The following is a 16,092-nucleotide window of genomic DNA, read 5'->3' on the forward strand; positions in this document are numbered from 1 at the left end:
ATAGTCTAAGAATATTACAGAATAATCTATGGTTCTTTAAAAGATTTAAAATATAACTAAAGTGAAACTTTTGAGTACAGTTTTGACTATATTGGACTTTTATAGGCTTGCAATTGCAATAATTCATATTGCACTGTATTTATTTACACAATATGTAAACAAATAAGTACAGTAATTTAAAATATTTAGATAAAAATGGCTTTCAAACTGCACAACCCATATATACAAAATACAAATATATACCAAAATGCACTTTGACATTTAAACGCTTTTTTTCTGAAGAATAAAAATTTTCAATAAAGAATATTTCTTTAGCAAACTAATCTAAGCTACTGTCTGTATATATACATTTGCTCTTTTCTTTGTTGAATTTGATGTCTGTTTGTGTATAGGAATTAAATAGCACAATGCAAAAGACTACAAAATAGAGTAATTACTCTGGAAAAAATAAACCTGAATTATTTACAGATGAGGTAAAAGCATGCTTTTCTGTTTAAATCATGACCAACTAACAACCGCAAAGATTCTATATATGCCACCGGAAAGCCTTTAAAAGCAAGCTTGAATACTCAGTCTAACAGCAACGAGACTGATAAGGTGTTACATTAATGTACGTTAAATCCGGAGCACTTGAAAATTTGCAAAAAAATCAGAGGAATGCGGTAATTCTAAGTACAAGTTAAATCAATCAGGCATCATTGGTGCTTCTACACCGTGTGTAACGCATAAGAACCCCAATAAATTGAGGATTAAAATATCTAGGATTTGCTAATTAATAGTCCATCTCTAATGAATCATTTCTAAATGGCGAGTTGTTGCCATGAATTTAAAACTGTCCATCAATCAGTACTTTGTTTACTACTCTCTTTGCTAACTCTGTTTTTTGATGGAGAAAGGACATTTGACTTTACAAAAATTCAAGTGAATATCACGGTACAAGTATAATAAATGGCAATGTATTTAAAGAAACATGTCAAAGTACCTTCTTTACTTTTTAATTTGATGATTCAGAAAAATAAGTGGATTTTAATTAAACACTAAAAAATAAAAGTAACAAAAACATGATGTTTAGACATATAGTCTACTTTAGCTTCCATGTCCTAAATGAGTCCTATCTAATTTAGATCAATTAAGCATATTTTTGCGCCTATCACAAATTACCATCTATAAAGCTGTAATATGACACCGGCACGAAAAACATGATAATCTCCAAAATCGTAAAATTACCTGAATTTACCTGGTTTGTAGAACAATCTTGATGAATATACATCAACAGCTCTACGTTCAACTGGGAATATTAAATTTCAAAAAAAGTATTCCACATGATATACTTTATTTGATGATATACACGTTTTACTAATAATAAGGCGACAATTGATAGAATCTAGTTATATCTTAGGGCCTGTTCGTAGGGGTTGAAAATACCAGCTTATTCCCGATTTCCGTTCGCGTGGCCCAATTAACTTTTGCCTCAGGCTACAAAAAATTCGAGGTAAAATGTTCACCAAATTTGCAGGTTATTTCAGCGATAATCCAATTATACTCGGCCTTCGAGGATAATAAATCTCCGATAGAGGCAATGTGTCAAATTTTGACAAACGTTCGCTGCCTAGGCCCGTCATTTCTCCTACGAAGCTCTTCCATACACGCTTCGAGAGCGATCGTCAGCTGGTGCTGTCCTTGTTGGTGTAGACCGTTTAGGAATACACCCCGTTTAGTAGTAGGCCTAGCTGGTCGGTGGTGTTTCCGTCGTGTAACATTGGGCTCAAATTCTTCGTCAATGAGTAAAATAATGGTCGTCAGGAGAAGGCATATTTCGGCAGGATTATCGGCGTTAAGAGGCATAAGGTTTGTCGCAAGGATAAGCAGTGTAAAAGGTAGCAAGTAATTGTTATTGTAAAGAAAGATCGCGAGTAAAAAATATACAACACGAAACTAGCGTGCGAAAATGGGGTCGTAGGTTGTAAAGACAACTGACCTTAAAACGTAATTTCCGGTTTGTGATTCGTCGATTAAGCATTTAAGCGGTTAAATATTTCAAGTACGAACAACGCTCAATTTATAACCCGAGGCATGGGTGAAATTAAGCGCTTATTTTAACCACCGTACGAACACGACCTTATTTGAAAATGAACAACACAGAGTTCTAAAGCCTGTTAAATCATTCATATGGAAATTAGTTTTTGGAACTTTATCGTTTTTTAAAATAAGAACCAAAAAGAATAACAACAAAATAGCAAATCCCAAAGAGCTCTTTGGCAAACATGTTTTCTCTTTTATTTCTTGAAAAGAAATGATGATAGTGGTTTGTGGGGATACTCTCACTTGAGGGCATGGTTTATGGACTGTATCATTAATGGATAGGGGTATTCAATGAATCTTTTACTTTTGTATATTGCGTTCTTCGAGGAGAATAGGGCATTTTTCGTTTTATCTAGGTAAGCTAGGCACGAAATAAACTTTAAAATTAAGATTCTGGAAAATCATTAAAAAAACATGAGAAATAAATCCTTAATATTCCTAGCTATTCTATCTAGCAAAAAAATAACTAGGTAGCACAGTAAAATGTATACTGTAAGAACAGAAACAGAATATTGCTGTATTTTTTATACTTGTATATATTGTTGTAGACAAAAAAACAGAACAAAATAGTAAAAAACAAGGAAGAAAGATAACATGATGAAAGTTGGTACAACATGTATTGTTTAATTTAACATGGAAAACAATATTTGAAAGATAAATTGATATGATACAAAGCCAACAAATATTGTAAAGTTAACATGATTTTTATTCTACAAATTCAATTTGTTCATTACAATTGTTTATTGCATTGAACATTTTTATTACAACAAGATCAATCTTTGTATTCACCATACATACAAAATATGCCAGAACAATGGAGTTGGAGAAACATGAAAATGCATTAGTGAAATACAGCACAAATGTCCTCACTTTTAAATAGAAATAGACTGAACAACGAAGGTGTTGTGACTAAAGATATTCCAGCACATAATTTATAAAATTCAAAGTAGACACTTTTATTACATTTAACAGCAGAATCGCTGAGTCATCAGTATTTCTGCGTTTCAAACTTCTTTGCTTCAGATGACCAAAAATCCAATTGTACATAAAATTAAACGACTGTTTGTTACTTGTTTCTTGAAAAAAATGAATTTAACTACAATTTTTAAAGCAATAAAAATATTAAACAAAGCCTGTAAATGATAGTTGATAGATAGATATGCGTAATGACATTGAAATAAATGTGGTTTTTAATAACTTTTGGGAATAAAAGACATTTATAAGCATTGATTTTAACGAGATTGAAGTTGGTATGAAAAATTAGTAGCAATCAAATTAATTCAATAAAATTATATTACTACTTGATTTTCAGTCAATGAGATATTTTTAGATTTGAACATTTCATATAAGAGGGTAGATACAGTAATATGTTGATACATTTTGCAAACATTTCATACACATCCAACAGCAAGTACCTCACAAATTACATAAGGTATCAACTATATCATGCTTAAAACGAACATTTGAGGCTTCAGGATGTGTAGTAAACAATCTGTACACTAGGTTAGGTTTGATCCCCGGAACTTTGAATGCTAGCATGTTATAGCTTTATCCCATAACTAAGTAAATATTATGATAAAATAGATAGAAAAATCTTTTTAATTATCCCTTTTAGTTATTGTCGATAAATTCTACCATGGATGTTGACAACTATCAATGTTTTTATGTATTTTATATTAATATTTGAACTATTAAAAGTTATAACCATTGATTAATATTTGATAAATTGCATTATACTGTATATATTATTTGATTTAGTTCCAATTGTAAAACACAAAATCACCTTGAATGACTAACGACAGTCAATCATAAAAGAAAGATAAGTACGAGTACTTAACTACCTAGGCAGTAATATGAACAAGTATACTAACAATACATTTTTATCACGCGATAAACTTATCTATAAGCAACCAATCAATCCACAATACAAATATAAAGTTGATTCGGTGGTCACAGACTGCAAGCACGGACCTGCCCGTCGAATTCCGCGACTGCGAGTGAAGCTGTTCAAAATTGATTGACACCTACGATAAGCTGAACAAAAGATTCTTTCCGGATCCACTCAGGAATAACTGATTATTTATTTGATATAACTTAATATAAAACAATTTTATACGTCAGTCAACAACGATGACCTTATTTGAACTTAACACAACTTTTTTGTGTTTCGCAAAAATAATAAACGACTCGTAAAAGGATAGTATCCGTAATTTTATAGTACTATTGGTAGATGGAACACATTTCTGTGTGAAGTTTTGAGACAATAAATAGTGATGGAATGCTATTCATATTTGATTAAAACACGACAGACATTACACGTATATCATGAACACTTATTGATACAATTTTCACACACTCGCACAATTGGAATTTCATGAAAATATACCTATAAATAACTAATACATTTTATATTTCAAAAAATCAATTATAATAACACGGTATTAATAATACATTTTAACTTAATAAGTAATATATTTTAATATTTATATATTTCTACAAGTGATAAATACAATATGTGAAAAAATGACAATAAAACTGACTATATCTTAAGAAATTTACAATAATATTGATAAAAACTCAAAATTTAATTTAAGTTAATTTTCAATTTAAAATATTAATGTTTAAATGGAATATTTGCATGACTATTTTGTAAAATAACTTGAATGTATCTCTTTTGTTAAATTATAATTATTTTTACAGGTGCGGGTACACGCAATTTTTAAAATTCTATCAAAGGAATTTAGTAATTTTTAACTTTTTTAAAAGCGTGCATGTAACAAGTCCAATTATTTATCAATCACATACAGAATGTTGCAGAGTGTAGTATATGCACGCGCACATATATATATGCGTACTGCGCATATGCTCTGACGAGTTGAGCCTACAAAACGTTCTATACTATTGTTCATGACTACTAGTTGGTTTCATTAAATACGTTCATTATTATACTCATCTCAACGTACTTATTAATTTGTCTACGACGATACACGACACTGGCGACGTAATTAGTGTTGAGGATGGCCGAGTGTGGAAAAGACACATTGACCAGTTGAAAGCGACAGACGCGGACGCTTACGCGAGTAAAACCCCTACCTTACATAGCGAGTTGGAACACAAGATTAAACAGACAGTACCAATAACGATTGCGAGCGAAACGATTGCGAACAAAGAGCAAACATCCACCAACCAACCGGTTGAAGAGGAACATAGATTGTCTTCATCGCCTGAGGTTATTCCACGACGCTCCACGCGACTTCGAAGGAAGCCAACACGACTTATCGAAGAGATATAGAACTTGTGAACAATGTTATTATTATGAACGTTAAAGTTATGTTGTTCATGTTTTTACACAAAATTATAATGGTGAGAATTACTCACATTTGTTAATTATTATGAGGAACCAAATAAGAACTATCTGGAACTATAGAAGCAGTAATTTAATCACGATGATTAACCTATTTGATTAACAAAATAATTAACGAAAGTTTATTGTGCTTATTGATATAATGTTAATAATAAAGGAGGAGTGTAGTATATGCACGCGCACATATATATATGCGTACTGCGCATATGCTCTGACGAGTTGAGCCTACAAAACGTTCTATACTATTGTTCATGACTACTAGTTGGTTTCATTAAATACGTTCATTATTATACTCATCTCAACGTACTTATTAATTTGTCTACGACGATACACGACACAGACTATATATATGGGTTAATAAACATGAATATAAATACAATTTTGTATTTAATTTCATCAGGAAATAGCTCTTCAATCTTAATTTATAAGTTAACTCAAGGTTATAATGTTTTATTCACATTTGTTCTCTATTTATCGATGGCATTGAACAAGTGGATTAGATGAATGATATTGTGACATGGTGATTGTATTTGACAGGACCTGAAATGGCACTTGGGTTAGAGCATGGTGTAATATGTATAAGCCAACAGTTGATAGCTATTGTATTGTAAGCTGTCAAGCACTCCTTGATGATAGAAAACCTGAATAAATAAAGTCATAACATAAAATAAAAATGTATTTAAAATTTGAACCCCTTACTCAGGGGGATCACATCATTTATGACCAGATGCAGGATTTTAGTTGAGTTGAGTTGAGAAAGAATTAGTTATTGTGCGGCCAATTTCATTGGTGGACTTAAATGATAGATACCACTCAGGGGACACCACCCCTATTCAAATGACGTCAATATTAAAGGAACACTTTATTGGGTGGCAAAGAGGTTCTATTGTAATAAAGAGTTGAAAATGCAAGAAAAAGAAGTTCGAAAAGTTAAATATATTTGATAATCTTAGAGAATGAATAATAATTGGCAGTCAGTGCAAGCCAGCAACACGAAGTTAATATCCAATACTGTTTTCAAGTCAATAATTTCTGAACGAAATTAAAGACACTGTTGGCTTTAATTGAAAATACCAAATCTGGCAGGCAATGAACAAGATCTTTTAAGGGCATGGAAGATATGTAAAGTTTGATAATAGCAACCAGATGAAAATGACAGTTCTGTAAAGGATAAGAAATTGCGAAGAATATCAGGTACAACAAAAACTGTCAACTATATTGATAGAATTGCTATTATGAATAAAAAGCATTTAGGACATTTATTTTATCATATCTGAAATATATTCAATATATTTTGGTTTATTAAATTAGCTGAGAATAAAAATCACTTTGGCACTCTTCACAGTTGATTTATTACTAAGATTTAGAACCTTAAAACTATTAATATCATGGTGCAGCAACTGCCTACAGGTTGTGATTTGTCACGGGTGACTGGTTCGATCACTACAAATGTCATTTACGTTTGTGTGCCATCTCAATGCATTTATCTCACTGTGTAACATTGCGACATAGTTTTTAAACTTTAAGTGATCATCACAGGTATACAATATTGAATACAAGGATTTTCTGGGAAGTATCCATGTACAGTCCTAAGTGTACATTTCTTTTTGTTCCATCCAATGTCAGATATCTTGCTACATATTCCTTGAACAATGTTGTAAACAATCCAGGTTGTATGTAATCATATGTGAGGTACAGTCACTCTTATTATCAAAACAGGTTAAAATGTATACGTGCGAAGATTTGTTTAAAACCTTCGTTTTCTGAAACTCTACGCAATGACTTTAGCTAGAATTGTCTCACTTTTCACTTTTTTATGACTTAAACTTGACCTAAATAACAAATGAATCCTATAACTTTTAATTCACTGATATTTAAACCCAACACGAACAGCATTTAAAATAGCTAGCAAACTTGAATAGGTTGAATATCTTAAGAAAAAAGAAAACTTAAATGTCACGACTAACAGTCAGAACAACTTGGATTAGTTCTAAAGTAACCTTAAATAATTGCCAATATTACATATTTTCATGAGCCAATTAATCACTATGATTGGGCAGTTAGATTTTCTTAAAGAGGAGAAGAAAATATTGAATGTCTTAAAAGATTAAACATTGGATAATATCTGAAATTCAGAGAATTAACCTAGACATAATCTGATGTTGAAGAGAAAACAATCACGAAGTAGTTGATTGCTCATACATTGCGTTGAATGTTAGTATATTGGATTAGTATCTTAAGGTGAAAATGTTACCTACATTCACACTACACAAGAAAATATACAACAATACACAGGTGTATGGCTTAATTACAACAATGAACAATGTGAAAAAGAACTAGTGATAATGGTTATGGGATCATATCCCATCTATAACAATTAATAGGTCTCGGATTAATGGTAATCCTGAAAAATGATACAGAAAAAATCACAAGATAAATGGACATAAACAGGTGAAAGAACATAGGTTTATGGGTCAGGACATACATAGGACAAAGAACACAGGCTGATGATACAAAAAAAACATTATTAACAATACAAGAAAATGACTGAAATATGCAGGTGTTCAAAGCATGCTAGACAGACAAATGTTTTGGACTAAAAAAACATATTTTTTACACAACAAAATTATCAAATCAAACTATTATTCTATGTTGTTTATGTTTTATATGTTAGTTTGAACATGTTCCTCCATTTGAAATAATTGATTGTAAGATTTAATTGTAGAAGAATATAAAATAATATAATCAAGTCTCTCTATATATTTTATTGCTTGGGAATGGTTGGGAAACGAGACAAGTTTCCCATGCAATAAACCAATCAGATAATGTTAACAAACTTTATAGATTTTGAAAATCTATTGTTTTTGTTGCTTTACATATAAAAAAAGATTGCAATTGAAAAAACTGATTGTTTGATTAGTGTACACTTTGAAATATTGAAATAAAAATATAGAATATCATAATAAAAGTCAACACAAAACAAATGAAGGAACACCCATCATATCATATACAAGGAAAAGAACAGATGTACAAATATATCTCTACAGACAATGATGATAAAAATGTGTGGTGTAGTCCGTCTGGTGGTCTACGCTAATGAATCACAATCAAAACTATAAACAATAAGTTGTAAAAAATACCAATCAACATATGCTCTATATAAATATCAACTTTTAAAATACCAATGGTTCTCTGTAATGATCATGAAATTCATTTAATTAAAATTGTACTACATCAATTATATCACACAGCAAAATTTGAAATTCTAAGCAAGAAAAAAAAATCTTGTTTTAAGAAAAAATTCTTAAAATAAGTATTTTTTTTCTTGTCAAGATTTAAAATTACTTAAAACAAGAAATAATTTTCTAGAAAAGACACATTTTCTTAAATTAAGTTTTGCAATATTCTTGAAAATGCTTATTACAAGAAATATTTTACTTAAAATAAGAAGTCAATATCATTCTCTTCTTATTAAGAATAGTTTTGCTTAAAACAAGATTTGAAAATACTTAATTTGAAAAGTATTTTACTTAAAATAAGAAATCTATATTATATTTATCCCTACCAAGAATAATTTTTCTTAAATCAAGATTGATGAATTATAAAAATTACTTAAAACAATCAATATTTTTCTAGGTAAGACAAAGTTTCTTAAATTAGGTTTCGCAATAGTCTTGAAAATACTTGTTTTGAGAAATATTTTACTTAAAATAAGAAGTCAATTTCACACTACCCTTATCAAGATTATTTTTACTTGAATCAAGATTCGCAATATTCTTGAAAATGCTTATTACAAGAAATATTTTACTTAAAATAAGAAGTCAATATCATTCTCTTCTTATTAAGAATAGTTTTGCTTAAAACAAGATTTGAAAATACTTAATTTGAAAAGTATTTTACTTAAAATAAGAAATCAATATTATATTTATCCCTATCAAGAATAATTTTTCTTAAATCAAGATTGATGAATTCTAAAAATTACTTAAAACAATAAATATTTTTCTAGGTAAGACAAAGTTTCTTAAATTAGGTTTCGCAATATTCTTAAAAATACTTATTTTGAGAAATGTTTTACTTAAAATAAGAAGTCAATATCATGATATCTTATCAAGACTATTTTTGCTTAAATTGAGATTCGCAATATTTTAAAAAATACTTATTTTGAGAAATGTTTTACTTAAAATAAGAAGTCAATATCATACTATCTTATCAAGACTATTTTTACTTGAATCAAGATTCGCAATATTCTTAAAAATACTTATTTCGAGAAATGTTTTACTTAAAATAAGAAGTCAATATCATACTATCTTATCAAGACTATTTTTGCTTAAATTGAGATTCGCAATATTTTAAAAAATACTTATTTTGAAAAATGTTTTACTTAAAATAAGAAGTCAATATCATACTATCCTATCAAGACTATTTTTGCTTGAATTCAGATTCGCAATATTCTGATTTTGAGAAATGTTTTACTTAAAATAAGAAGTCAATATCATACTATCTTATCAAGACTATTTTTACTTGAATCAAGATTCGCAATATTCTTTAAAATACTTATTTTGAGAAATGTTTTACTTAAAATAAGAAGTCAATATCATACTATCTTATCAAGACTATTTTTGCTTAAATTGAGATTCGCAATATTTTTAAAAATACTTATTTTGAGAAATGTTTTACTTAAGATAAGAAGTCAATATCATACTACAGTATATCCTATCAAGACTATTTTTGCTTGAATTGAAGTCAATTCTATTTTAATATTCTTAAAAATACTTATTTTGAGAAATGTTTTACTTAAAATAGATTGTCAATATCCTTATATTCACACAACGGTAGAGCAGTTAGCACTTCAGTTTCAACTGATGAAAGAATCTGGGTAATCAAACTGTTTGTGCTTTGAATAATCGATTGCACTGCAACCTAAAGAAAATAATATTGATTTAATATTTTTTATATTCAAGTTTTAATATGTTTAAAAACTAAGTTGTGCTTTAGTTGGGGAGCTATGCAGCCTAACAAAAAAAATGTTATTTGTAACAATGAAATTGGTCACAAAAAAATGCAACATAAACTTAGAGTGTATAATGCCTAGGCCTAGTACCCAAGTCCTATAGTTAATACTATAGCTAATAGTCCTGTATAATAACAGTACCAGCAAGGCCTAGGAAATAGACGTATTTCTCTAATAAAAAATAGTTTAAAATGCATAATTGTTGTAATTTTAAAGCAAAATGGCTTACCTGTGGAATCTTGTTTCTCTCCTTTAATTTTAGTAGAAAGAAATCAGCATTTTTTATACTATTATCTGCCTGTTCATCCTCTAGTTAGTAGGCCTTCTTGCTGAGCATCAACAAGATAATTAATATTAAACAATCATTAACAGTATAACAATACTAGAATTATCACTACTACTATCGTCAGTTGATAAATCATCCCCGTTATAATAGTTTTTTTCTTCATTAACTTCGTCAGTCTCCTAGTCTAGGCCTAGTTCTACTTCATCCTCAATTGGCATCCTCGTTTTCTCCAGGCATACTTATATACTGATGTTTCCATCGTCAACTGCAGGAGGTTGCCGATTGTTATACTCGTCCTTAAAATGGCGTCTTATGACATGCTTGTAAAACGAATTGTAAATTCCAAAGCTTGCCGGGCAGCGAACCACCAATTCCACATGTTACTCGAAAATTCGGAGTATTTCCATGAATTGAATTATAATGCCTTGCAAATAGGGTAGCAAATACTGTACCTACTTCAGTTTACTGGCACCAACTTATCGCTTTTTTTCGGACTGCAACAAACATGTGTCATTATTATTGTCTGTCGTATTACTGTTGGTCCAGACGTTTTATAGATTTGCTTTAACCACCATGGAGGTTTATACCTCCATGCTTTAACGTTGAGCAGTATAATGACCTTATACATTCTGGGTAAAAGGCCAGCGATAAATTTTTGGTTATAGTTGAAAAACAACACTGTGTGTGGTCGATGACCTAGCTCCCGGCGGGATCATGGCCAACGGTTTTTTAAAGTAATCATTCAAAATCTAGAGTTTGTAAGTAAAAGACACCTTTCATCGCAATTTATATATTAAATGCTTCAATAGGCCTAGTAAGATTAGTCTAATATAATGTCGAAGGAAGACGCTTTGTTGAAGATCCGAGAAATAGATGAAGAAGTGGCCAACATTTTAACAGGTTCGTAGGCCTAATAATTATATTTTAATCTGCCAGCAGTCTCTAGGCCTAGCCTAGGCTCCTTCCTAGTTTAGTAATACTGTAGGCCTGGAACTAGTAGGTCTAGGCTAGCCTACTATGCCTGTACTGACGGACAGGTGTATAGGTTTAGCTTAGCATTTTAGTTCAGACATTGACAGAGGGGACAAATATTGTCGGACCTATTTCAGCTAGGTATAAGGAAGGCCTAATAATAGATAATACAATTACAGTATAATGTAACAGTTATTTTGTAATGTAGCCATGAAATATCTACGAAGGATTATATTATATACACATATTCCAATGAGAAATATAATGACATTTAAAAACACTTCTTTATATTTAATTAATTGTACACACTAAGTAGCCTAATCCCCGAAGTGATCACATCGATATTGAAACTTAATGTTTTTAACTCTAAATTTAAAAAAAACATACTAAAAAAACAAACAAAAAACATACGTACTGCATAACTAAAATTGTTATATTAAATTTCTTTTTAAAAAACTGTGTTATTTACAATATCTTAAATTATTTGTTAGGTAATTGAAGAAGTTCGAAGGATACTAATTATTACTAGGCAAAGAGGAATGAAATACAAAAGAAAGCTTTTTAAAAAAGTGCTTAGCAAATTTTTCCAAAGAAGAGAATAATATAGTTTATTTTGGTATTTTAAAGAGAAACACCAGTCCTCCATCTGGTAAGTACAGTGTATGTTTTTGTACTTTTATCTATTCATAAATAGTTTTATAATGGACCAATGGTAGTGAGAAAAATACGTGTACATATTGTGTACGTATTTTTAACAGCTTGGTTCGACTCAAGCTAGTGTCATGCACTCCTCCCTTTGACAACTAAAATTAAATAAATGACTTATGAATATTAATTTTTGACATATTAATGCTCTCCTGGCCAGCCCACCCTTTCCCCTTCCTTTTACATTGACCACCTACAAAACTGTAGGCTACATTATTAAAAATTTGAGCTACAGTATATCAAGTTTATGTCCATACATTATTCCACTCATTTAAATAAATTTATATAATATAATGTTTTCAATTTGTTATTTTTGGTTAGGTTCAAAGATAACCCATATGTTGTCAAATCTGTCAAACATATTTGTTGGGAAAAACTCATCAAAAAAAGTCTGCCGACCTTGAAGGTATTTAGTGTTTTTTTAAATTTAAAATACTTAAGTAACATTATGTACATTAAAAAAAAATATCTTAAAGTGTTTTTTTAAAATCAAATTTATCTTAGCTTAAAATTCGAGGTATATACTATGTTTACAATAATTTATTAAAATCAAACAATTAAACAAAATTTACATTTAATTGTATGATTGTTATTATAAACATTGATACGGAATAAAAACATCAATCAGGATTGAGCACCGTTTTGCGTATTGTCTTCCTAAATAGTAATATTAAAAATAAATTTAGACCCTAATAATTTAACTAAAAATAATAGATACAGCCAGGCCTCTGTCTTTGGGATCGGTATAAACAGGGCAAAGTTTGTGATTAAAAAGTTCAAATGCATATTCCACCCACCCTTATGTCTTATGTAAAATTATTCTTACCACCGTTCTAATATTGCGTCATGTTTTTGTGTTTACCGCCCCAGATATAGGACTCTAAAACCACACCGTACCCAATTAGTTGATGATGTTACACATATTTTAAATACAGTAATAACTAAAACTATATTAATCTCTTTTCATTTTTAGGAACATGAATAAAGATCCAGAATCCTGGTCTTCACGCCGATCAGGTAATATGCCGGTATTGCTTTTGGACACAGAAATGGCCTACATTAAAGTTTAGCAAACAATTCTAACTACAAAGAAAGCAAAATTAGATGAGGCTCTAGTTACTCTCCTCTCCACTTTTTACCTTCTGGATTTCGATTATCCAAAATGAAAAGAAGTAGGCCTCACTATCCTTTAACAGTTAGTGATTTGTGATGAAAACACACCTGTACACTTGACAAAGGCTGTTGAATCATCATTAGTATACATTAATAAATTTAAAGACACCTAATAGTTTAAAGCCCAGGTGCGGGAGAAGAATTTTACGAAATTTGTATTTTACCATTTTAATGTTTTTAAGTTTTCTTTTGATGGCATTTTATTATTAATAAAAACAAGTTTGTTTTAAAGAAGTTGTATATATTATTGTACCTAATGTCATGTAAATTGTAGTTCTTAATGAAAATAACAGTATTGTTAATATTATGTTTTATAACATTCTTGAATTTATTTGTTTAAGTAAAATATTACTTAAAATGAATATTCATTTATCGTTCTTAAAATAAATTTTTAATGATTTATATTTTATAGAATTCTTGTTTCAAGCAATTTTTTTCCCAATATAAGTAAGAATTTACGAATTTTAATTTGATAGAATTCTTGTTTCAAGCAATACTTTTCTTAAAATAAGTAAACATTTACTGGTTTTTATTTGATAGACTTCTTGTTTACTTATTTTAAAAAAAGTTTTGCTTGAAACAAGAATTCTACAAATAAAAATCGGAATATTCTTACTTATTTTAAGAAATATATTGCTTGAAACAAGAAAATTAAAAATATAAATCGGAATATTCTTACTTATTTTAAGAAAAATATTGCTTAAAACAAGAATTCTTAAAAATACAAACCGGAATATTCTTACTTATTTTAAGAAAAATATTGCTTGAACCAAGAATTCTACAAATAAAAATCGGAATATTCTTACTTATTTTAAGAAATATATTGCTTGAAACAAGAATTCAAAAAATACAAATCGGAATATTCTTACTTATTTTAAGAAAAATATTGCTTGAAACAAGAATTCAAAAAATACAAATCGGAATATTCTTACTTATTTTAAGAAAAATATTGCTTGAAACAAGAATTCAAAAAATACAAATCGGAATATTCTTACTTATTTTAAGAAAAATATTGCTTGAAACAAGAATTCAAAAAATACAAATCGGAATATTCTTACTTATTTTAAGAAATATATTGCTTGAAACAAGAATTCAAAAAATACAAATCGGAATATTCTTACTTATTTTAAGAAAAATATTGCTTGAAACAAGAATTCAAAAAATACAAATCGGAATATTCTTACTTATTTTAAGAAAAATATTGCTTAAAACAAGAATTCTACAAATAAAAATCGGAATATTCTTACTTATTTTAAGAAATATTTTGCTTGAAACAAGAATTCAAAAAATACAAATCGGAATATTCTTACTTGTTTTAAGAAAAAAATTGCTTGAAACAAGAATTCAAAAAATACAAATCGGAATATTCTTACTTATTTTAAGAAAAATATTGCTTGAAACAAGAATTCAAAAAATACAAATCGGAATATTCTTACTTATTTTAAGAAAAATATTGCTTGAAACAAGAATTCAAAAAATAAAAATCGGAATATTCTTACTTATTTTAAGAAATATCTTGCTTGAAACAAGAATTCAAAAAAATACAAATCGGAATATTCTTACTTATTTTAAGAAATATATTGCTTGAAACAAGAATTCTATAAAATACAAATCGGAATATTCTTACTTATTTTAAGAAATATCTTGCTTGAAACAAGAATTCAAAAAAATACAAATCGGAATATTCTTACTTATTTTAAGAAATATATTGCTTGAAACAAGAATTCTATAAAATACAAATCGGAATATTCTTACTTATTTTAAGAAATATATTGCTTGAAACAAGAATTCAAACAAATACAAATCGGAATATTCTTACTTATTTTAAGAAAAATATTGCTTGAAACAAGAATTCTATTTTAAAAAATCGATAAATTGTTACTTATTTTAAGGCAGATACTGCTTAAAACAAGAATGAAAAAAGCAATTAAATTCTTGGTAAGAATATTGTTCTTAAAGTATTATTTCTTGGTAAGAATAATTTTCTTGATAAGAATTTGTGTGATTCTTGTTAAGAATTTTACGATTCTTGGTAAGCCAAAAAGTATTGAAATACGGACAAGTCAAAATTTACTTGTTTCAAGAAATATTTTGCTTGAAACAAGTTTTTTTTTTCTTAAAACAAGAATCAGAATTTTGCTGTGCATATAAAGGAGATGTTATAACTATTGGTCAACAGTTCAATGGAAAGTGACGAAATTCAGAATGGGCCCGTCACATGCCCACGCTAGTCAAAGTGCAACACATAACCCTGTTACCTTCTTGAGTTATCAATACATTGACAATAAATCAATATCCCATTTTGAAATCAAAACAACCTTTACCAATAAGTATTATCATATTTAAAGGTTTTATTTGTACATGGACATAAAAGAGGCATTGTCTTATAAAAGTATAGACTAAAATTATACAATGAAATTGCAACTAACAATAAGTTAGTGTTGGTCTTAAGATTTGATTTCCCTACTTTACTAACAAACAAAACCACGTCAAGATTCC

At 29.0% G+C, this 16,092-nt stretch overlaps 1 protein-coding gene and 1 long non-coding RNA gene across 5 annotated transcripts in view; one reads left to right on the plus strand and one right to left on the minus strand.

Annotated features, from left to right (window-relative positions):
* Positions 1 to 16,092, minus strand: part of LOC140052708 (netrin receptor UNC5C-like) — a 135,688-nt gene that overhangs the window by 50,492 nt on the left and 69,104 nt on the right. The gene's annotated exons all lie outside the window — the stretch shown is intronic.
* On the plus strand, positions 11,430 to 13,923 carry LOC140052224 (uncharacterized). The gene is made up of 4 exons (XR_011845594.1): positions 11,430 to 11,643; positions 12,207 to 12,364; positions 12,742 to 12,826; positions 13,394 to 13,923. It is a non-coding gene; the product is annotated as an uncharacterized lncRNA (long non-coding RNA).

This window comes from Antedon mediterranea, chromosome 6 (assembly GCF_964355755.1).
Source record: "Antedon mediterranea chromosome 6, ecAntMedi1.1, whole genome shotgun sequence".
In the NCBI taxonomy this organism is placed as follows: Eukaryota; Metazoa; Echinodermata; class Crinoidea; order Comatulida; family Antedonidae; genus Antedon; species Antedon mediterranea.